Below are 23,011 nucleotides of genomic sequence, written 5' to 3'. Positions count from 1 at the left end.
GCATCAGTGCTGTCAGGACACAGGACTCCACGTTGGATTCAATCAGCAGCATTGTCAGTCAATGACACACACACACACACGAGCGTACACACACACGAGCGTACACACACACAGGTCGCTGCTGCTTTCTGCCTCAGCAGAAGGGGAGCATGTTGTCCTTCCATCGTGATTTCCTCTTTCCTCCCGCCTGCCATCTCTGTTCCCTAGGCCCTGTCAGCTTTGCCCCCTCTCCTTGTCAGCAGCCATATGGCAACCACCCCCCCACACACCCCACTATGTCTTTCCACATGCCTCATCCCCCAGTTGGAGCTTCACTGACAGATCTAAATGCACCGCTAAGCCTCAGGATCACCGGACATACTCTGCAAGACAGTTACTTTCAATTAACACGTGTTCACAGGAGATCAGGGAAATTTATTTTTCTTCAGTCTGTTGATTAACCAAAGCTGCTTGGATTGAAGTAAATGTCTTTAATTAATTATTTCTTCAACTTTCACAGGTCATTGAGCCTTGCTCCTGAGAACACTTGTGGTTTTGTACTGAAATTTGGACAGTCGGTCCATAGTTTGGTGTAGCCGTTTCTTCTTTAAAGTAGAAATATTATTTCCCCAAGTTAACCAAGTTCCCTGGTGTCCTAATGAACATGTCTGTGACATGCTTTGGTCAAAATACCTAAAAGATGAAGCACCACAGCAGTTCAATCACTCTGCCAAAACAGCCCTGTTCAGAATGCTCAGTTTTGAGTGCCTGTCTCTTTAAATGCAAATGAGACTCAGGAAACTACGTCAGCGTCACTATGTTCCGGCAGCTAACAGCAGTTAGCATTTGGAAAAGCCATCATTTGCCGACTCTAGCTGGTACATTGCCGTCATATATAACATGTATCCACTGGACACGTAAATCCTCTGAGGCTGGAAGTTTGTGTAGAACTCTGTGCTGCACTGAGCGGCCAAGAATAGAAAACTTTGCGGACTTCCGGATACTATTGCCCTCATCTGCACTCTTGCGTTTTTTAGGGACAAAGCGGAGCTCCGTGACACAATTCCAGGAATGTGTCATTTTGACGTAGCAATGAGTGCGATAGTCAACATCACGTGTTTTATCTCCTGTACTTAGACTGAGGCGGACCACAAAAACATGTGTGAGTCATCTTTTTTCACACTTTGCCAACTCATAGGGCCTCAAATAAAAAGTTGATTTTGCATAATATGTCTCCTTATATATACCATGCAAACATATTCCTCAATTAAACCACATAAAATAAGCAATATTCCACTCCAAGATGTATGTTTTCTACATTAACCTTCCACTCATAAGGTTAAATTCCCACATCCCAGAGAAAACCTCTGAAAAGTATCCAACAACTGCATTTTGTAACCAGATCTCTGACTTTATGTTTAAAAGTGTCATGCAAAGACAGCTTAAGTCGAGGGTTTCGCAAAGATTTGTGCGATAGGAAACAGAGTGAGATGAAGCACCGTGGGCTGTACTGTAATAAAGAGGTTTGGTGTCCTCTGATCTCTCTCTGGTCAGGAGAGAGAAAGTGAGACAGACAGACAGGAGAAAGGAGACCGCCACTGCTACTGTGACTGGTCGACAAATCTGCCGTCAGGACGTGATGGCTAAAAGCTAATGTCAGGAGTTATGTGGAGCTGTCATCCGCTATTAGAGGGGATTATTGCCAGAGTCTTGACTTAAAGATGGACAGGGTGAGCAGAACAGTAGTGACAGACCAACACGAGATGAGCATGATGGAGAGCATTACAGAGAGACATTTTGAATATCCTTTAGACATTTTAAAATGTCTGCACAAGTGGTGAGAGGCTAAAGACTGCAGCACCAAAACTTTAAGCAGCGCCGATCAACAGACACGGCTGAAGGCATCGTGCTCTTTAATATCTGTCATAGTATATCAGAACGAGACTGAGTGATCGCCAATAACAACATCCTTCAGACCTAATTGCCTCACAAAGTCGTCCCAGAACTCAACAGTTTGAATCCCTTCAAGCACAGACGTAATCAGGTTAGGGAAGATTTTATCTGATGCAACAAAACAATGGAAAGATAACGATCTTAAAATAAAAAGAAGTAGCGTTTGAGCAGCTCAACAGTGTGCCCTCTCCTAAATGTTTATGCCTTTGCTTATTCACTGATGTGTGTGTGTGTCTATTATATATCATTTATGGCATTTAAACGGCTCACCTTCAATTTAAAAATAAATGTAAGAGTCATCCTTTACGGCTCTAATTTTTCTGCCCCATTAGCATTTCCCGACAGCGTGAATTTGCGCTCGTAGAGAGAGTTATTTTTATTATGTATCCATTTGTGCCGTGCACTCTGGGAGGTGTTTTGAGATATGTGAAGTGTTTGCAAACAATTTTCCCCTCAAACCTGTCTCATCCACTTTGATTTCATAACTTCCCGTATTTCCCAGAATGTCTTTTGACGACAAATAGTCGAGCATGCCAAAACATTTCAAAAAGAAAAAATGTGCTGCAACAACAAAGATCGCTTTTAACCCTTAAAAAAGGGAATTGCGAAATTGGTTTGTTTCTGTGCCATGATGAGGAAATGGCACAAACAACGTTTTGTCCAACTGAAGGTGTTAAAGCGTTAAAATAATAGTTCAATGTCCTGGACTTTTTCTTAGCCAGGACCAGTTGTTTCTGGCCTCTGTGCTGACAGATTCTCAGCTGCAGTTCAACTTTATTTTTATGGATTGACAAGAAGTAATACATGCATGAGCTTTTCTCATGCAGCCAGATTTTCCCCTCAGACAGTCGGGCTTTTACTGCATCCTTCTGTTCTTGGTCTTTATGCTAAGCTAAGGTAAAAAGCTGCTGTCTACAGCTACTTTTGCTGCAGACAAAGACACTGGTGCAACGGGGTCCAGTGTGTGAGAATTAGTGACATCTCAGAGTCATTCAGAGGACACTGTCCCAGGTGTGTCAGGGAACTGGGGTGGCCTTTGCATACCAGAGGAGTTCTTCATTTGCATAGTTAGTGTGTTTGTCCATTTGAGCTGCTGCAGTCACACGGCACAAGATGGCGACCTCCATAAAGCAAGGTTCTTGCCTAAAGTGCATGTACATGTGGTAAATTAAATTCCAGCAATTAAACCCTCCAAGTTGGACCTTTAAACCCTTAAAGAGAATATAGATTCCTTTTTCTGTATAAAGGTTATAAAAATGTGCAGTATAGAGTGTCTTATATCCCTCTTTTCCAGCACAACCTACAGCCAATCTGCTGAAAAAGATCGTTTTTCATTTGCACCAACGAAACACACCTGAGCAAAAAGCGCTACATCGTTTTGAAATCGGAAGTATGTGACTTCTGCACAATTATCGCTACTCGCGTTTTGTTTTAACGTTTAAATATGCAATTTAAAATTAATCATCGTAAAGCCTGAAGATGTGACCTATAAAACACACACACCCAGGATGTCCATATAAGGAGCCAAGGGTGCACCCATACAGAAACATACACACCCATGATAATCCTGAAACTTGTTAAATGTGTTAGATAGATACTTCTGTCAATTTCCGAAGGATGCAAATACACGAGTGAAGCCAAATACACGAGTGAAGCCAACCACACTCTCTCATTCAAAAGACTCCGTTAACATTGAGCCTGTTTTCAAATGTGTCATCACAGCTTCAACCCCAAAACCAAATTCTACAAAGAACGGAAGTTTTTATTGAATCCTGTCCATTTCTCTGTTGATTGCATTAAAACCTGCTAGCTTAAATGGAATCATTAAAGCATTTTTCCCTTCCCTGTGACCAGCTGCGTGTCCAACATTATCACACCAACACATTCCACTACCAGCTAATACCTAACAATGACAGTAAATCTACCAGAGGAGTGAAGGAGTCATAAAGAGAATCAACTGCTTTATGCTTACTGTGCTTAAGGGGGCCAGGGCCAAAGGGAGTTAGGGCACTAAATCTGACAGGGTGCTGGGGGGGGGGGTATTGGGAACATCAATCACATCAGTGTACACATATAGTATGTAAATGTGCATACAAACACACACACACACTGGAGGCAAATGGAAATCCTAATACACCGACTATAAGATTAATGGTTATTAATAATGGCAGCTGCCCATTAAGACAGAAGAGCAAATAGCGCACACACACACACATAAACACATGAGTAGCACGCTGTCATCTGTCAAATCACATTTGGTTATTACAGTAGTCCTCTCTCCACACACACACACACACACACACACAAAGAGAGAGAGAGTCATCTTGACACATGCAGCTTGGTGTGTGTGTGAGGACAGAGAAGAGCTTGAAGGCATCAGTGAGTATACGATGAAGTCTCTTACTGTGAGTGTTTGTGATAGTTATGTTAATGGGTCACATATGGGCGCGACGGAAGAACCAAGCAGCGACGAAAACAACAGATAAGAGTTACTCACAGGTGATAACGCAGGTGTGAGGTCAAATCACGGTGAAAGCATGTCTGTCATTGCCAGTTTGTTGGATATGATTTAGCCACGTTTAACTCGGCATTAGAGGCTTAGATTTTAATTTGTGTATAATCCATCCATCCATCACAGGGCCACATAGAGACAAACAACCATTGACTTTCACTCTCGCACTCAATTTAGAGCAGGGGCCTCAAACTCAAAATGACCTGGGGGCCAGTGAACTTCTAGTCTGGTCATGAGGGGCCGGGTCAAGTGAAAAAAGTCCAACAATTCGGGAAAAAATGTATGGTTTAGTGATGAGAAATCTTGATAATAAATCATACCGCTGCAATTACAAATATTGAGGATGACATTGCACGTCATTTCAAAGTAAAAGTGTATGTTTTGATATATAAGCTCAACAAAAACATATTTATGATGCCAAATTAATCTGTAAATAACAAAAACAGACAGAAATAAAATAGAATTAAAACAACGAAATCAGCATATACATATTAAAACACTAGACAAGCTTACATATAATTGAATGTTGAATTTAATAATTTCAAAATAAGTGTACCTGCATGTTTTTGGACTGTGGGAGGAAACCTGAGAACCCAGAGAAAACCCAGGTATCCGTTATTATTCGCAATATTATTACCAATACTAATGCAAACCAGGAAATCAGTATATCATAGCTCTACAAGAAGCTGTAAAAACTAAAAACTCACTTTTTAGTTTTGAAACTACAATTGATGACGTATTGGCGTGAGGATGAATGCGTTGTGCATGACGCCGCAGACTGCTGATGTGACTGGCGTTAAGAGAGAGAACAGGACATTCCTTGTATTACCCGCTATACTTCCATTTTACAGATAAGCCCATAAATGTCAGTGATAAAATATGCATTACGCTCCGTTAACGGCGTCGTAGATGTCCGGCCTGAGAGGTTTCCACATTTTACTACACCGAGGTGTGCGCAAACAAAGTGGAGGTGGAAGCGTAATCTTTCAAGCAGCTGCAGGACACGCATCTAAATAACATCTTCCATTTAGCAGACTGTAAAGATCAATAGTTACTGTATATCCTCACTGTGCATTTACATGATTTATTGAATAATTGCTCTTTTAATGCGTCTTATTGGCCACTACTGTGTAGCTGACCGCACACTGTGGACTGCACGTCTGTGTAGTTTTCAGGGGGAATACATTCTGTCGTTGCAATGTTGTGTGGTCATCTCGTAGAAAAACTGAATTTAAAGGGGATATATTATGCAAAATCAACTTTTCAATAATTGTAATACTCTGGAGGGCCTATGAGTAGGCAAAGTGTGAAAAAAGATGACTCGGTCATGTTTTTGTGGTCCGCCTAAAACACGCAATTTTGACTTCCGTACACATTGTGACGTCACATTCCTGGAATTGTCGTCTCGTGGATGCTACGCTTTGTCCCTAAAAAGTGAGAGTGCAGGCGAGGTCAATAGTATCCGGAAGAGCGGAATTCCACGAAGTGTTCTATTCTTGGTTGCACAGTGCAGCACAGAGTGCTACACAAACTTCCAGCCACATAGGATTTACGTGTCCAGTGGATACATTTTATATAAGACAGTAATGTGCCGGCTAGAGTCGGCAAATGATGGCTTTTCAAAATGATAACTGCTGTTACGTCAGTGACGCTGACGTAGTTTCCTGTGGCTCATTTGCATTTAAAGAGACAGGCACTCAAAATTGAGCGTTCTGAACAGGGCTGTTTTGGCAGAGTGATTGAACTGCTGTGGTGCTTAATCCTTAAGGTATTTTGACCAAAGCATGTCACAGACATGTTCATTAGGACACCAGGGAACTAGTTTAACTTGGAGAAATAGGGTATAATATGAGTCCTTTAAGTAACACATAATATTTCAGCCTCATATGAAACCTAACAAAGCAAAACTGACTTATCCTTAATGTGCCTTTGGTGCTGTTTTTGTACACTACACATAGCGTAATCATTAATTACTAATGAATTCTACATGACTTTCCTTACTCTTTGCTTCAACACATTTGCATAGAGCAAGCTTTGCATTGTACTGTAGCACATTATTATTGCCCCGCTCTCTGCAGCATAGCCCTGGGTTCCTATAAGCTCATTAACTGGAACAATAGTAAAGCTGGCAAATACGACAAACGACTATAGGGTTTTCCTGCGAAACAATTACATATTTCTGAAGAAAACTTGCCTTTTGTAAAGGAGCAGAAAGACCCTCTCGTGAAGCTCACGCCAAATTGAAAGAGCGCACGATATCAAAAGTGTTCAATAAGATCTGATGATGTCCACACAGATACATTGACATCAGCTGGATTGGGTAATCAATGACCTTTGAAGTGTATTTGAAGAAGCAGGTCTGAAATAGTACGCCTCCACTGCTCGGGGAAGGAAATGGATTTTTCTCATGCAGTCATCAGAAAAAGAAAAAAAAACTCCTATTCAGGCAAACTTGAATCTACAGAGCTCCATCAAAGGCACCACTTCAAGCAAGGCCTCGGGGTTTTCTTTGGGTTTCACAATGCCAAGCACTTTTTCCACCCAACAAAACTGGCCCATGATATAAGTCCATTAAACAGTGTGTTGTATCACATTTCACGAGGTCTGAATTATACATCACTTTCCCCGGTGGCTAAATTGTTCAGTTCTATCATTAAACAAACGCTCAGAGACGAAATAGAGGAGAGCTGATACGTGGATACATGCAGGGGTAAAGTGCACAAAGAGAATGTCTCGCCCCCTCTTGTCCTTAGTGCGACTACGTTTGTCCTTTTGTTGTGGTCCGACTATGAGGGACTGATGTTCCCTGAAGACAGCTGATACTGACCCTGTACATGGAAATCAGACGTGGATAGGTGAGACTAAGTGTGTGTGTGTGTGTGTGTGGTGCATGTCTCTGCCTGTTTGCCAGTCTTGTCCGTGACAAGTGTCTGGGGTGTGACTGCACCTCTGTGCATACGCGTGCACGCACAGATAAGTGTGATGGCTGTTTGCCACATTTGTGTGTACCACCCGTGTGTGCGTGCGTGCGTGCACACGTGTGCGAGTGAGGCAGAAATGAAAGGCAGGAGTCCCATCTGTTGTGGTGTAATGACTGTGCTATTTGGAGGCAGGAAAGGTTTGGTGTGGGAGCAGCTGGTACCTCACCCGGTGACCTTTTAGCATTCCTCCTCTCACCATCTGACAGATGTGTCAACTCGATTATTTCAAAAGGCCCTGAATAAATAAGCGATTGTGAGAGAGCACTGCCCGCTAACCCGATGACTCGATGAAACAGAGGCTCAACACACATACAAACAGGTGACCGTGGATGCAAAGGGAAGCACAAACACCCCCCCCCCCCCCCCAATGCTCGCAAAAGACAAGGACCGACACCGCCACACGCACAGTCGAGAGTACAATCGCATTCTCAATTCGCCGAAATAAGTAAATGATCGCAGAGGTGAGTGCACGCACGGCCCCTGTTGTTGCATCGCTTATTTCATACTTTCCCCCTCGCTCTTTCAAACCATTTCTCTTTCTATCATGTGCTGATGTTTGGTAAAAGGGGTACAATGGGGGTGAATTGAATGCCATTGTGGTTCGGGTGCCCTTGGAGCACCGCTATTAGCTGACTGTCGTAGGAGGGAGGGGCGCCGGGGGCTGGGTGGCGGGGGCCTCAGGTGTTGTTGGGAGGCCGCCGATGGACTCTCATTCCCCTGGCTGAATCCACAGCGGGTGGAGGAGAATGAGAGACCGTTGTGTATACTGTATGTGTGTGTGTGTGTGTGTGTGTGTGTGTGGAGGGGCAGGGGGCTAATTGACTCACTGAGTGATTGGAGGACTGTGAAGAGGCGACCGCAATCAGACCTGCCCTGATAGAGTTTGATGCCTCCCTAAATAGTTTTCAAATGGAGGAGCAGGTGCTGTTTTTCCGAACCAATCCCCACTGCCCGGGTGTATAGGAGAGGAGAGGAGAGTGTGTGTGTGTGTGTGTGTGTGTGTGTGTGTGTGTGTGTGTGTGTGTGTGTGTGTGTGTGTGTGTGTGTGTGTGTGTGTGTGTGTGTGTGTGTGTGTGTGTGTGTGTGTGTGTGTGTGTGTGTGTGTGTGTGTGTGTGTGTTGGATGAGGTCCTACTAGTTCACCGACAGTGTGGGCTTTGTGTTATTGTACGACTCTTTTATTAGAGTGATCTGCATGAGGGGTAAGTAATCAGACGTGGTTTATGTATACGTGTATAAATGTTCCAGTTTTTATTCCCTTTGATTCAGCAAATGTGTTTTGTTCGCACGTTAATTCAATGTCTCGTATCAAAATACCAAAAATAAAGACTGTGCAGTTGCACACAGCATCAATATTACAGCATAAGCTGACAAAAGAAACTGATTTCATCATGTTGAAGGAGCACAGATGAAGGATAAATCCCATAGGAGGAGCTGCAGTTACATCACAATTCAATTTTGGTCCCTAAAATTGGAGAAAAGACCCTCGTTTTTCGTCTTCTCCACTGTGTTAAGAATGACTTGTGTTGAAAATCCTCTAATGCTCTTGTCTGAAACCCCAGGGATTTGAACAGGCCCAGGACTTTCCAATCACAAAAAGCATGAAATGGGCTTCATCAAATCATGTCTAGTCCTCTCGATTCCACCCAGCGGATGGAGGCTGGTTTGGGCTGGTTATTGGGATGTCATGGTTTAAGATGTGTAAAAGCAGTCCATTCTCTGCCCATTTAACTGCCAACTCATCTCCAGACGACTCCGTACGACATGCTCTGAATAACCGATCGAGTGCGGAGGGAAATCGGTCGCTCTGGGAGAATTTAAAACAGTCCTGGCGCAGAAGTAAAGACACATGGTTGAGAGCTCGAAAACATAATGTAACGCTTGAAATGTATCTGAATCTTCACATGGCAGTCAGTCGCTTTCTCGATCATCCAAAATCTGCTCATATTAAACCAAACCTCAGCATGGTTACAAAATTAACATCAGGGCTTTTGCCTGCTGGGTCAGAACCACGCAGCATCACCGCGGTCGGCCCTGGACTCCTGTCTCGGTGCTTCTGTCAGCACAGCGAGCCCGCCCCATCTATCATCTCCATTGATCTGCACTAATGACAGATGGTCGTTATGGGTGGGAGAGACAGATTGCCTTCAGCGCAGCACGGCTTCACAGGCATGTTCAGACAGCACAGGCTGTGTGTGTGTGTTCTCTGGGCATGCTAGAATATCTGAGATCTTATTTCTTTGTGGTAAACAAAGGCCCAAGTCTATTTTCACACTAATTAATACAGAAACATGCTTAAGAGAGAGCAGGGCTTTAATCATACAGGCAGGGGCCATGGTGTTTCACTACACTGTCATGCAAACTGGAGGAAATGTCATAAAACCGTAAAAACAATCCATCTGAACCGTTACTTCGCAATCAATGTATGATTTACGTAATTGTAAGTTGGGAGAAAAAAAAGAGCAGCTCTACTTTTTTATTTCCCGACACCTAAAATCTCATTAAAGAATCTGGGTCGCTAACCCATTCACTCATGTAATGTGCCCAGACACGAACCAGATGTGTAGCATGTGGAACGAAGCGAGGATACTCACTTCCCACCATAACATTTAGCAGAATTGTTGCACATTATGAATTTTGCATGGGGGGAGTTTTACAGACAGAGAGTGTATTTAAAGATGCACGAGCCATGTGTGCATCACGACAGCTGTTTCATCATGAGAAGACGGAGCGTTACAGGAGTGGATTTGTGAAATCTGATATCAATAATTATATAACAATAGTAAATCATATCAAATTCAGGCTATTATTTTGACACTTTATTTTATATATCACTTTTGATGTTCTTTCTTTGATTTTATTGTGATTTTTGCAATTTTGGTGCAAACTGGAACAAGAATTTCCTTCAGGATTAATAAAGTTCTTATCTTATCTTAACTTATCGCTTCACATTTTTTTACAGTAAAGAACTCAGGAAGCATATTCAGAGGGACAATTTCATACAATATTATGGATTATGGAATATCCAGTCTTGTATAAAGTACCTTAAAGGTGATACTTGTGTAAATGTACAAGTAAGTTACCAGAAAATTACTTTAGTAGAAGTTGAAGTCTTTTTTTATAATATTACTTAAGTAAAAGTCTAAAGTATGTGACATGTACTGTACTTGGGTGGCTCACAATTCGATTCAAAATCGATTCTCAATTCAAAAATTGATACAATGGATAGTGTGTTAAGGCAAATTATGGCATCAAAACAATACAGTTTGTATAAGATAATGTGATAATGTGATCACACAAAGGCTTAAGACATACGTTAACATTTATTCATTCAAAACAAATAAAAACTTACTGTACAAAAAATAACTTGAATAAATAAAAGCTTAGGCTAGCTGACTTTTTCTCCCAGAAGTTACAAAAATAACTGTAAAAAAAAAAAAAAAAAAAAAATTTTGAAGTTAATTCATTGATTCAGAATCGTGAATCGATTTTTTCTCCACCCCTAGTACTAATTACTAAGTAATCTTCTGATACAAGTTAGTCTATGTCTATGTGTCCTTGAGCAAGACACTTCACCCCATGCTGCAGTGTGTGAATGGGTGTAAACTGTAGTGTAAAGCAGTTCCTCAAGACTCTTCTTCTCCTGGTTGTATATGGTAGTAACAAGGAACCAAGATAGTAATAGGAAAAGTAGTGGAGTAAAATTAAAAGTTGCTAGAAATATCAATAACAAAGTAAAGTACAGATACGTGAATTATATACTTCAGTTACAACACTGATAATATCTTATAACCTCCCATCAATCATATCTGGTAGAAAGTCTTATTTGAAGCTTGACAGCTCAGAAATATTCTTCTGGGCCTCCATTTTTTATTTTATTTAATAATTTTTTTTTTTTTTAAATTGCTACTTCTCTTGTTTATTGGCAGCTGAGAACCTTGGAAGAGAACTTCTACCTCGCTCAGAGTGATTTATTTATGAGACCATGGATCTCCATAAAGCCGCGTCAATGCAGCAGTCTTGCCGGAGAGACGTCAATAAGTGGTCGATTGCGTCCGCGCTTGCATGAGAATCATTCATCATTCTTTTGACTGTTCATTCACTATCATGTCAGTGGACATCAATTTTAAACTCCAGTGACCACACTTCACAGTGTAGAGGGACGGTGAGTTGTCATTATTTCAGCTGAGCGTTTGACGTGTAAGCAGGGTTTTCTGGTCAGAAGGTTGACTTCGTCAATAATTGTATCCCATTAAAAAGCATGAGGGGGTTTATCCGCAAGAGACAAACATACAGACATTAATATAATGTGAGAAACCTTCAGGATTTAGAGGTTATTTTTCAAAACAACAAAAATAAAAGCCTCTACACAGGTTAGACAGTTGATACACTTACTAGATCAGAGGTGTCAAAGTCAAACGACCTGGTGGCGAATACGCGTCTAATCTGGTCATGAGGAGGTCGTCTAGAGAAAAAAAGAGCAGACAAAAACAACAACTGTTCAGTCGCGAGTTGACAATATGAGCTTAAAATAACAACTTGATGTCACAATGTAGATATTCATGATGATATTTCACAGAATTTCAAAGTAAAAGTGTTTTGTTTTGATACAGAATGATGTGTACTTCACAATGAAAAACATGTTTATGATACAAAATAAAATAATCTATTGTTTGGTTTTCATCATATATATATGTATACATATACATAGATAGATATACATATATATATATATACATATACATACATATATATATACACATACACATAATATGTTTATATATATATTATATATACACATACATACATACATACATACATATATATATATATACATACATAAAAATACATATATATATATATTTATACATATACACACAGTGCTTAACTGTATTTGACCACCACCCACAAATGTGCCCTAAACAGCATTGGTAATTAAATCAAATATGTTTTTTATGTTTCTGTAATGGTTAATACACCAGTATGTAGAAGCTCTTTAACTAGAATTATATTTTGAATTCTAAAATATAATTATTGTTGTTTCCCATGAATTTTAAAATGTACTTTTTTCACACACAAAAAAAACAGGAAAAAAAAGTTAAGCACATTATTACTATTATTACATACACACATGTATATATACATATATAAAGAGAGAGAGAGAGGGAGTTACACTTTGTAGTTTGCATAGAAGACATAGAAGTCAGCCTTTGTGATTTGCTAATTATATTGTTTCAAATCCAAATTAAATCAAATTCAAAATTACAATTTGATTTGAAAGCAATAATTGTGTGTTCACAAGGCTATGACTGTGTATCTACTTCATGTTGCTCTCTACAACCAAAAACATGCACCAGCCTCATTTAAAATCCATGTTGGCCTCCGCACTTCACGTAGGAGACATCTCAGCCTTGATGGCGACAGCTGATACGACGTTCTTGTGTGTGCAGCAGCAGCAAGAATATCATCTATAATTCAAAGTACAGTTATTATGGGCTACAGTCACAGAGCTGTCCCAGTGCAAACTGACCAGCTTCATGTACTTAGATCTTAAAAGCTTGTACCCTCTGTGGGTCCCAGAGGTCTTTGGCAGCCAGCGGGCCCCTTGGATGCATCAGCTCCATGATTTAGATGAGGCCATAAAACTCTAAATGGAGATCGGAGGCTAGTTGCTTAATTGACCTTTATTGGGCTTTCTGCTTCATTTGAAGACTGGATATTAAATTAACATGATAATTCAGGCCCAGCATGTTAATGCCACTATTGCCCCGCTTGCACCCCACATTTTAATATCGCCCTGTATCTTTTATGGCTCCCATTGATTTAGCACTGCTTTTTATTAACTGACTTTAATTTTCCATATTGGCATACACTTACACAAAGAAGGTTTTATTCCAATTGAGCAGTGTGCAGTTACATGACGGAGGGTTTATGAGGCCATCTAAAAAAAAAAAAAAAAAAAAAAAACCTCCTCTATTCTCACTGTGACATATATAGGCTGTAACATGGAGATGAGATCCAGTAGATGAATGTAGGCAGAATCAGTTAGAGGAATGGTTTCATGCCCGGTGACAAAGTTCTCGATTATAGTGATGTCATAAAAAAAGATGAAAATACGCCAGCATTAAAAAGTTATTAAAAATCACCTTCTTCGTTCTTCACCTGAAGAACCTGCAGTCATAGCAGTTCTTCTGTAATCTATAGTCTGTAATCTGCTGTAGTATATCATTAAATACTGGACTGTTACATATGTCCAGTCACTAATTAATGCAGTCATCTTGGCGAAGATGGAATAGTTTTTTTTTTGCTCTGTGGCCTTGAAGGAGGCTGAGAGAGTGCTACTGCTCTCTAGTGGTCGCAATACGAATAATAGAAAGGTGATGGCAACGGGCCAGCGACTGCAGACGGGGTTTAAAGGGAGGGCACTAAAGATAATCTCAGAGTAAAAGTCCAATGAGAACAACTTGGGAATAATCTCGGTCAGAAATGGAGTGTTTTCTTGTAAAAGTATTCACTTCTTTATAAAAAAAAAAAAAACTGGACTTAAACTGGCACATCTGTACACACCAGATTGCAGTTTCCCACACACACACAGGTTTGCACAGGTATTCTTTTTAGGACACTGCATTGAATGCCATTCATTTAGAAAAGCATTATCCCTAACCTTAACCCTTAGAACAGTGAGCATTTAGGCTGCTTTTTTCCATTACTATGTTAAAACGTATACAGAGGTGATAAAAATGTGCATTATAGAGTGTCTTATATCCTTTTTCTATCTACCTATAAGCATCTTTTAAATGGGATTGAATTTGTGAAATATGTCACAGTTCAGTGTTCACTTGGGTCATTTTTGGAACAAAAACAAAGAAAAACAGTATTTTGTGCACAATTTAAAAAAATATATGTAATTTAAAATTAATCACAACTTTCACTCAACAACACATAACAACACAAAAAGATACAAACAAAACAAACAAAAAGTTGTGTATTATTCCTACGGCAAATTTACCAAGGGTGTACCTGCGGCACGGATCTGTGCCACGTGAGCACTAAAAGGTTAACCATCACCCGTTAAAGCCTAGCCATAACCATAACCTGACAAGGACACTGTTCATGCCAGAAAAGTTCCAAAAGAAGCAACAAATACAAGTGTATACACACTCACACACACACACACACACACACACACACACACACACACACACACACACACACACACACACACACACACACACACACACACACACACACACACACACACTGCCAGTCTGACAAAAACAATAACAAAAACACCCCCCCACCACATTTGAGGTGAATTGCTTCCTGGATGCAGCCTCTCCTGGGTGAATGCATTATCATTTTGCCTATGACAAAAAAAAAGAAAAAAAAGAAAAGAAAAGAAAAGCCAAAGAATCTGAATATGCGTTTACATCTGTCTGCCATTAATATGCATGCCTGAATCCACAGCTCAACACAAAGCCAATTTTCCAGCCATCTGTGGGATGGCTGGTAGAGGTAATGAATATTCTTTATGAATATGTTTTATTTTTGCTAGGTGGCAATACATCATGAACGCGCGGCTGTTTTTCCTCCCCTCACTCCCCTCTCTGTGTCTCTGTCCCTTTCACTCTTCTCCCTGCACAACCTGATGAATTTAATTAGACTGTAAAGGCGAGGTTTGGATGGATGGATGGATGGACAGATGGAGGGAGGGTTGGATGGATGGAGCGAGTGAGGGAGTGAGTGAGTGGAAAAAAGAATGTTTTACCACGCAGACTCTCTTTCTCTAATAGGAGCCTTAATAAGCCACACACCAGCTCTGATTGAGGATGCTGCTGAGAGAAATACGGCTGCAGCTAATAGCTATCATGACTTCTGCAGTAACTACTCTGCAGCCCTGATGTTCATTTAATTACCAGAGTAACTCATGACTGGGGTACACTGCACTGAATACTCATTGGTTTTAACATTCCTCACACAAGTTTGGTTTTGCTTTCAAATTTCTTTGAAACTACGGCGTCAAAAAACAACAAGAATTAACCCATACGCTGAATAGAATATGTTGTCATAAACTGCTACCTTTATATACAATTCATGGGATTTTATAAAACCACAAAATTAATTACCGGGATTATTTCTGGCCTAAATCCAAAAACTCAATCCCTGACATATGCTATGCTAAGATACATGTTGTATATAAAGGCAGCACGTGCATTTTTACGACACCGCGTTAAGAAAATGAGGATAGAGAGGTGGCGTGTAGGATATGTCGGCCTTTAGGCACCTTTATATGTCACATCGATGATTAAGACGTCATTGACAGTATTAGTGTCCGCCGCTCGCAGGTCTCTTGGGCACCGGCACAGTCCATTGGCTGGTGGTGTCCTTTAATGATTTATGATTGAAGTTAGCCCGTGACGTCCCCAGAGGATCCTCCGGAGTGAGCGGCGCGGGGAGTGACCAGTTTTTACGGCAGGACTGGGAATCAATTATGCTAACGCTGGGTAATGAATGCACTTGAGGGAACTGCTCCCCACACTCAAGGGCCATTTTTAACATTTGCATATTGATGGCAGCAGGACGGTGGCCACTTTCATCTGGATGTGATGGAGCACCGCGGAAATGGACTTCTGTGTGATCCTTTTCCATTTTTTGCTGTATTTTTTCTTTGCACTCCTTTACTTCAGTGGTCCACAATGTAATGTTTATTCAGTTTCTACATTAACTTCAATTAAATTTGTGTTTGTTCGATTATTTCTTTGTTGTAACAATACATTTTGTACCATTGCAAAGCCTGTTTATTTCCCTTTTAAATGGTGCCACATTTGTAAGGAAAAATGCATTTGTGGGTTGTGACCATGAAAAACTTGCCAAATCTTCTCTGCCACTGCCAAACAGCTTATTCTGCTATTGACTCTCGTTTAGTGTCATTTATTGGGTTGGAAACGAGACATTCAACAAACAACAATGCCAAGAAGCATTGTTACAAGATAGAAATAATCGACCAAACACACATTTCTAGCTTTAGTTGGAAAAATAGATGTACGCTGCAGACACACATAATGAAGGAATAGAATCAAAAGTATTAAACGAGTGACAGACACGTTTAAGAGGTCACAGTGACGATCCAAATCGAATCGGTTCCTCCGTGAGTCCGACTAAATATGTGCCAAATCCGAAGAAGTCTTGTTCCTGACACATCACCTTCACAGAATTAGGACGGACAAAAGTGATTTGTCAGACGGACAAACCCCGCCGCAGCACATAAAGCCTTTGGCCGCAGCTGTTGCTGCTGCAGAGGAATAAAAATGGACCACACAAACAATCTTTTCCCCACCCTTTCACGTTATTAAATACACCCAGTAATGTGCACTCAACCAAGCCTCTCCCTCTTTTTCAATAGTCTGAAGTCATTTTCAATTAAGGCCTTTTTGCGGCGGGCCATGTGAGGAGTCCTGGAAGTGCTCCAGTTTCACCCCCCGATGGACTCTGATAGACAGTGTTTGGTTTAAGAGGAATAACGTGAAAACCCTTTTATGGCCACCAAGGTTAACGTGCATTAAAGTCATCTGTTTGCAAAGATGGCGGTCTGGCAACACTCCCCGCTCCTTCAACTCGAATGCATTAAGGTAAATAACGCCAGACGGAGCGAGATCGCTATGTCCGATGCGTCTGGCTGAAGTAAAGAAGGCTATGAATATGAAATGTGCTATGAATAAGTGATGCGGCGGTGGTGACGCTGCAGAAAAAAAGAACTGGGTGTGAGTTCAGGGCTTCTTCTCGGAATGTCAATGAGATCATGGTGGTGACGTATGAATCATGTATTTGAAAAAAACAAAACTCTTACTTGAGTTTGACTCTCATCGTTCTATACATTAACAATAAGAAGCTGCAGCTACCTGAGCTATTAAAACTAGCTCAATATACCTCCATCAACACATTGTTGTTGCTTTAACTGGAGGCTATTTCTTGTATCAGTTACCTCTTGGCACAATTTACCAAATAAAATCAACAGTTGTCACTTAAAGGGACACTGTGTAGTATTTATGGGTTTATATAACCCAAAATCCACTCTTTTATACATATTATGTGCTCCTGCATTGTCTAGTCGCTGTATAATAGTTTTTGTTTCATTTTCGTAGTGTTTCAAAAAGTCATGTAAAATAACATGGTCGTGGGCCGCGGTTGCATAGCCACTGTTAGCAGCGAGACGCCATGTTTCTACCGGAGCCTGTAAGGACAAAAGCAAGAGAACAAATCAATCGTCTCTTTACTTGTAGCGGAAGTCCCGCCTCCTCTCTCTCCGCTTCGTCTGCTACGGCCACGGTAGCTCGCCCTCTCCCTCACCTCACGAACCTCATCTGCTGACACGGAGAAAGACAACGAGGACGACATTTGACCGGCTGCGGATACCGTAGCGCTCAGGGAACGGAGGGGGTGAGCAGAGGAGCAGTTCTTTGTTGTAAATTTTCGCCTCTCCTCTAGATGGCACTATAAACTACTTACTTCACCTTTAAAGAGGTAATTTGTGTCAATTTATGTTAACCTTAGCTAACACAGCCCCACCTTTATATTCAGAATTTCATTAAAGCGGACCTAGACCGGAAGTTCCAATTAACGCTGTTTTTTAGTGTGTATCTGTATCATTACCTTGTTTAAGAAGCCCTGAAGGTTCTAAACAAACAGTTCAGCCACTGCTGAGAACGCTGTGTTTTATTGTAATCTCCGGCTCAGCGAGATCTCTGAAAAAACCCGGTCCGGTTACGTAAACACCGGTTCTCCGTGAACAGCAGATCGTCCTGCTCCGGGCACTAGTCCGGGCACATCCGGTTGCGTACATTGAACCGCAGAAGAAGAATAACGTCCGTTGTGGAGGTGTTTCACGAACGACAGTGTCTCTGACTCTGGGTCTGACTCTGGGTCAAAGTCATAAAAGGGACTGCGGCGGTGAGTCGTGAAGAAGCTATTTTTAAACATTGTTAAAATAATGTTTTGATAATGAGTAGCAGTGCATCCACCGTTCCAGAGGGGGGAGCTGCTCTTCTGAGAGCGGGTGTACTGAATATGTCACTTCCGGGTACTGGCCAATCACAAGACTCCGTCTTCTGGGTGAGATAGTTGAGTCTCAAATCTCGCAGCTGGGAAACACCGTCAGAAAAGAGGACTTCTATAGGATCGTTTACAGCAACAAGGAGGTTTTTGACCATAAAAACCAGTTAATGTATGTAAGTAGACCTCCATAACTAACATATGTGCAACAGGACCACTCTATGTGAGCTTCAAGAAGGCTAAAAAAAAATAATTTTCTGAGTATCTCAATTCAAACAATAACAAACACACATTGGTGACGTTGCACAGTAACGGTGCGATCGTGGAAGTTGTAGTGAGTTAGTTAATTTAAGGAAAATTAAACTACATAATTCAATAATGCAATAAAAGTTACACAATGTACTTTTAAAACTACACTTCAACAAAAAAAAAAATCACTTCCCACAGTGTCATACCTGGGAAGATAAAGTTTGGACACAAATAAACTTGGAGAAACTTCCCTGAGTGACGTTATCACTCGATGGAAGAGACAGACAGAGGCAGACAGGCAGTGTTGGAGGCTTCCACTAATTTGATCTGGTGACATTTTCTTCTTCACCAGCTCCTGGGGGAGAAAGAGCAGCAGGCAGGGAGTGAGGGATTTAGAAAAAGGAGGTGTCTGAGTAAGAGTGCGGGTGATGTATGGGGAGAAAGAGAGAGATGGCAAAAGGGAGACACTAATAAACGCAGACAACAAAGACTCTAACCTGAGATCCAAACCCCTGGAGACGTGCAGAGGTTTTTCACTGGGTCAATAAAAGCGTTGGACCGTGTCTGCGTTGGCTTGCCCTTCAAACACCCGCTTAACTGCAAGTGAAAAGACTTTTGTTCAAGGTTGGCAGAGCAACCACGGAACTATGTGAAATGTGGGAATATGTATTCGCAGGAAAAAATGTCATTTATGCACAGAGGTGTCACAACAATATCACCAGGAAAGAAGAAGAATCCTGCTAAAAAATAATAATCTCCATTTCTTTTGTTAGAATTTTGACGATAACTAACTGCTTAAGCCACAAATTATTGCTTACAGATTACACCAATGGACGCGACGTTTGAGGGAAAACAACTCTTATTTTCTTTAAACTTTAGCATTCAAGTAAAACATGTCAGGAGTGAACATACAGTGTGGAAACATCGAACTGTGGGTGAACTTCCAGATGCACTACTGTAAAAGGTAAATTGTGCAGCATATAAGCAAATAAAAAAAAACTATTTCAAAAGAATTGTTGCAGGGGCTGGAGTCAAGGATGAGGAGGACACTAGTGAGGATGCAGCAAGGACGGCTTCTTCCATTTAAATACTAGATCATGTCAGTTTACATATCTTTAAAACAACAGGTGTGGTAGTTCGTTCACCTCTGCAGGTGAATTTCAAGTTTGGTTGAACTTAAAAGCTGAACTGATCGGGACTTTTGTCTTGTTGTGTTAGTGTTGTTTTGACACTCTCCAGAGGAGCATTTAATTGCATCTGAAAGCTTTTCTTTTTTATTATTATTATTATTTTCAGACTAGTTTAAATTTAGAGCACTGGAAATTGAGTTTGAATCACACACAGAGAAAGAGAGGAGATATGTCAGGGTTAATTCCTGCAACTGAGCAACGCCGTGTCGCTCTGCCAAATCCGAGGCATGTAGCTGTTAAAGGAAAGGAGAGCGGAGTTAGCCAAAATCAGCATGATGACATATCGACTTTTGGCTTGTAATTTCATTTTATGCACCAAGTGGCAAACAAGATATCACACTGTTCGTAATCCTCAGCCTCCCCAAACACTCGCTCACACACAAACATGCAAACAACTCCCACAGACCCCAGACTCCCACTGTTAATGACAGGGAATCTGAAGCTGTGTGTGTGTGTGTGTGTCTGTGTGTGGGAGGACAGCCTCAGGTCTGGAGTGTTCACACCAGGACTTGCACCTGAAGACACAAGGATCCCCCCCCCCTCCCCTCCCCCTCCCGTCGCCTCCATGTATGACATATGTCACTCCCAATCTGTCCAGCAAAAGCCACCCATCGCTCCCATGTCCTAGTGTGGAGCTGCAGAGGACAAGATTCAGGAAAGACAGAAGAACCTGAGGACTGAGCGAGAGAGGGCACAGCAGGACAGCAACAGCAAGAGAGAGAGAGAGAGAGAGACATGAAGAAGCATGAAAGAGACAGAGGTGCTGCTGGTACTGGTGCTGCTCTCTTCCTGCTAAACTTGGAAAAACAACACCATCTGTTTTTAAGATGCACCGTCGAAAAAGATGCCACCATTCATGAATATATTTAGGAGTAGCCAACGAAAACAACTCTCTCACCACACAGGAACTACAGTTAGAAATGCATAAAGGACTACAAATCTTAGATTAGTGCGATGAAGTCTCACGTAAAATAAACTTATCCTGATTGAAACTGCAAGTACAAGTGAAATAAAGTGAAATATTCCTCCTCTTACATATGAGGGAAGACTTCACAAACATCTACCAGTCCAGTAACCAGGCAAAGTAATGCTGCTGTAACATCTTTTTTTTGCAAATTGACGAATGGAAGTGGATCGCCATCATGTGGCTGAGTCATGCAATCACACGCAAATAATATTTAATCACTCAAGAATCAAGATACTTTTACAGCTTAACCTCCACAAGTCTCTCTATTAAACATTTATATTTACATTAACAACCATGTACACAATATAATCACGCACAGAGGATTAAAGTAATAGACAAGGAGAAAAGTGCTATAATTTGCTTTATATATGTACAGTACAATGTGTTATAGGTTATAATATATACGTTTTTATTATTATTATTTTGCACACTAAGCTGAGAAAACCTAACTGCTTTTTTTTGTAAAAAGTAATACATTTAAATAGTTTAAGGAAATGAATAACAGCCTGATAAACATCAATTACACTAAAGGTGGCTCAATATTCCAATACAATTATTTTACGAACAATTAATCCATACCTGCATCAGCTGTGGCAAAAAGTATTAAACAGATCCTCTTGGGATTCCAGACACACAGATGCAATGGCCATGTTTTACATCGCCAATCTGTTACAGTGGGATCTCCCCTGCTTCAATCCCATGGATGATTAAGCGTGATAATTAAGGTTTTTGGACATTTTCCACAGAGGAGCAGACGTGGCAGCTGGTGACATTCATGCATTCCCAAACACAGAGGAGGGAATTACAATGAGGCCTCCATTCATTCCACTGATCACAGAGTCTGCTCTTGGCACCGGTTCATAAACAGTGAAGCTGTGACTATTTGCAGGCATCTTTGTTGCAATGTAGGCAATGTACCTTGATCCGTTTGGGGAATTAGAGAAGCAATAGCCAGAGCACAGCCAAATATTTGGATTCATCCAGCAGTGGTATTTACTTCCTCATTTCGCTAAATGATAAATATCTCTAATAGTATTAAACAGTACTAACATAACAATTTCATCAGTGGTTTATATTGTTTTTTGTCAGTGAGATTAGACAAATCAAATCAAGTATGAGAACAATAAGTGTCCAAATCAAAGATGGTACAAGATGAGAGCAGTGGTCTTAACTTAACTACTAGGGACAAGTGTTGTGAATTAGCTTTAGCTAAAAACATTATGATGCATGCATCAGATGACTGTTCAAAATTGTCTATGTTTTTGTATCCGTCCCTATCTAAATAAACCTTAATAATAACTTCAAATGTTAATTTTATTAATTCCTTCATCATCTATCACAGGGTCAAGAGGGCGCTAGTGCCAATCTCAGCTAAAATAGGGCAAAAGACGAGGTACAGGTCACCAGTCCATCACAGGGCCACATAGAGACAAATAGCCATTCTCTCTCACACTGATAACTGATATGGATACCGATATAAAAATAGGCATTTCCCTGCACCCAACTGCAGAGGTTATTTAGTCTCTTCCATATTAAAATGAACACAACATTTTTCATACTCCTGTCGCAGCAGACGTATATAAACATTTTCTTGATTGAGCAAAATAAAAATAAAAATAAATAAATAAATTGTTCAATTTTAAAGCCAATATCTGCAGATACTGATATGCAGATAATATGCATCCCTACTATGCATGATTTTGGACTGTGGGAGGGAGCCGGAGAACCTGGAGAAAACTCCCTGCAGAAAGGCTTCCCACTAGGTCGTGAACCCAGGTGCTACATACAACAGCACTAACCACTAAGCCAATCGTGTGGTCCTATGTTCATTTTATATACTGTACATGTAAAGTCTATGTAAATACCCATGAATTTATAATTAGGGTCACACATTTCCCATCAGACAGTAAAGCAACAGTAAAACAGGTTTCTGCGCTCAGAAAAAATGCAACGTGAGACACATGATGATAAAAAATATCATGATTGCTTTGATAGGACCATGGTTTACTTAATGTATTAATACATTTTCATTATCTGTTAATCCAACTATAAAGTTCTCGATTAATTTATTAGTCGTGTTGTCCATGAAAATGATGATCAGTGTTCAATAAACTTGTCACCAAATGCCTTGA

The 23,011-nt window shown here is 40.8% G+C and overlaps 1 protein-coding gene across 1 annotated transcript in view; it reads left to right on the top strand.

The window, feature by feature from the left end:
- The window catches only part of tinagl1 (tubulointerstitial nephritis antigen-like 1), a 516,891-nt gene that overhangs the window by 377,739 nt on the left and 116,141 nt on the right, over positions 1-23,011 (top strand). The gene's annotated exons all lie outside the window — the stretch shown is intronic.

This window comes from Microchirus variegatus (assembly GCF_963457635.1).
Source record: "Microchirus variegatus genome assembly, chromosome: 13".
In the NCBI taxonomy this organism is placed as follows: Eukaryota; Metazoa; Chordata; class Actinopteri; order Pleuronectiformes; family Soleidae; genus Microchirus; species Microchirus variegatus.
Note: the sequence above shows the minus strand (reverse complement) of the source record. Positions and strands in the feature narration are given on the sequence as shown.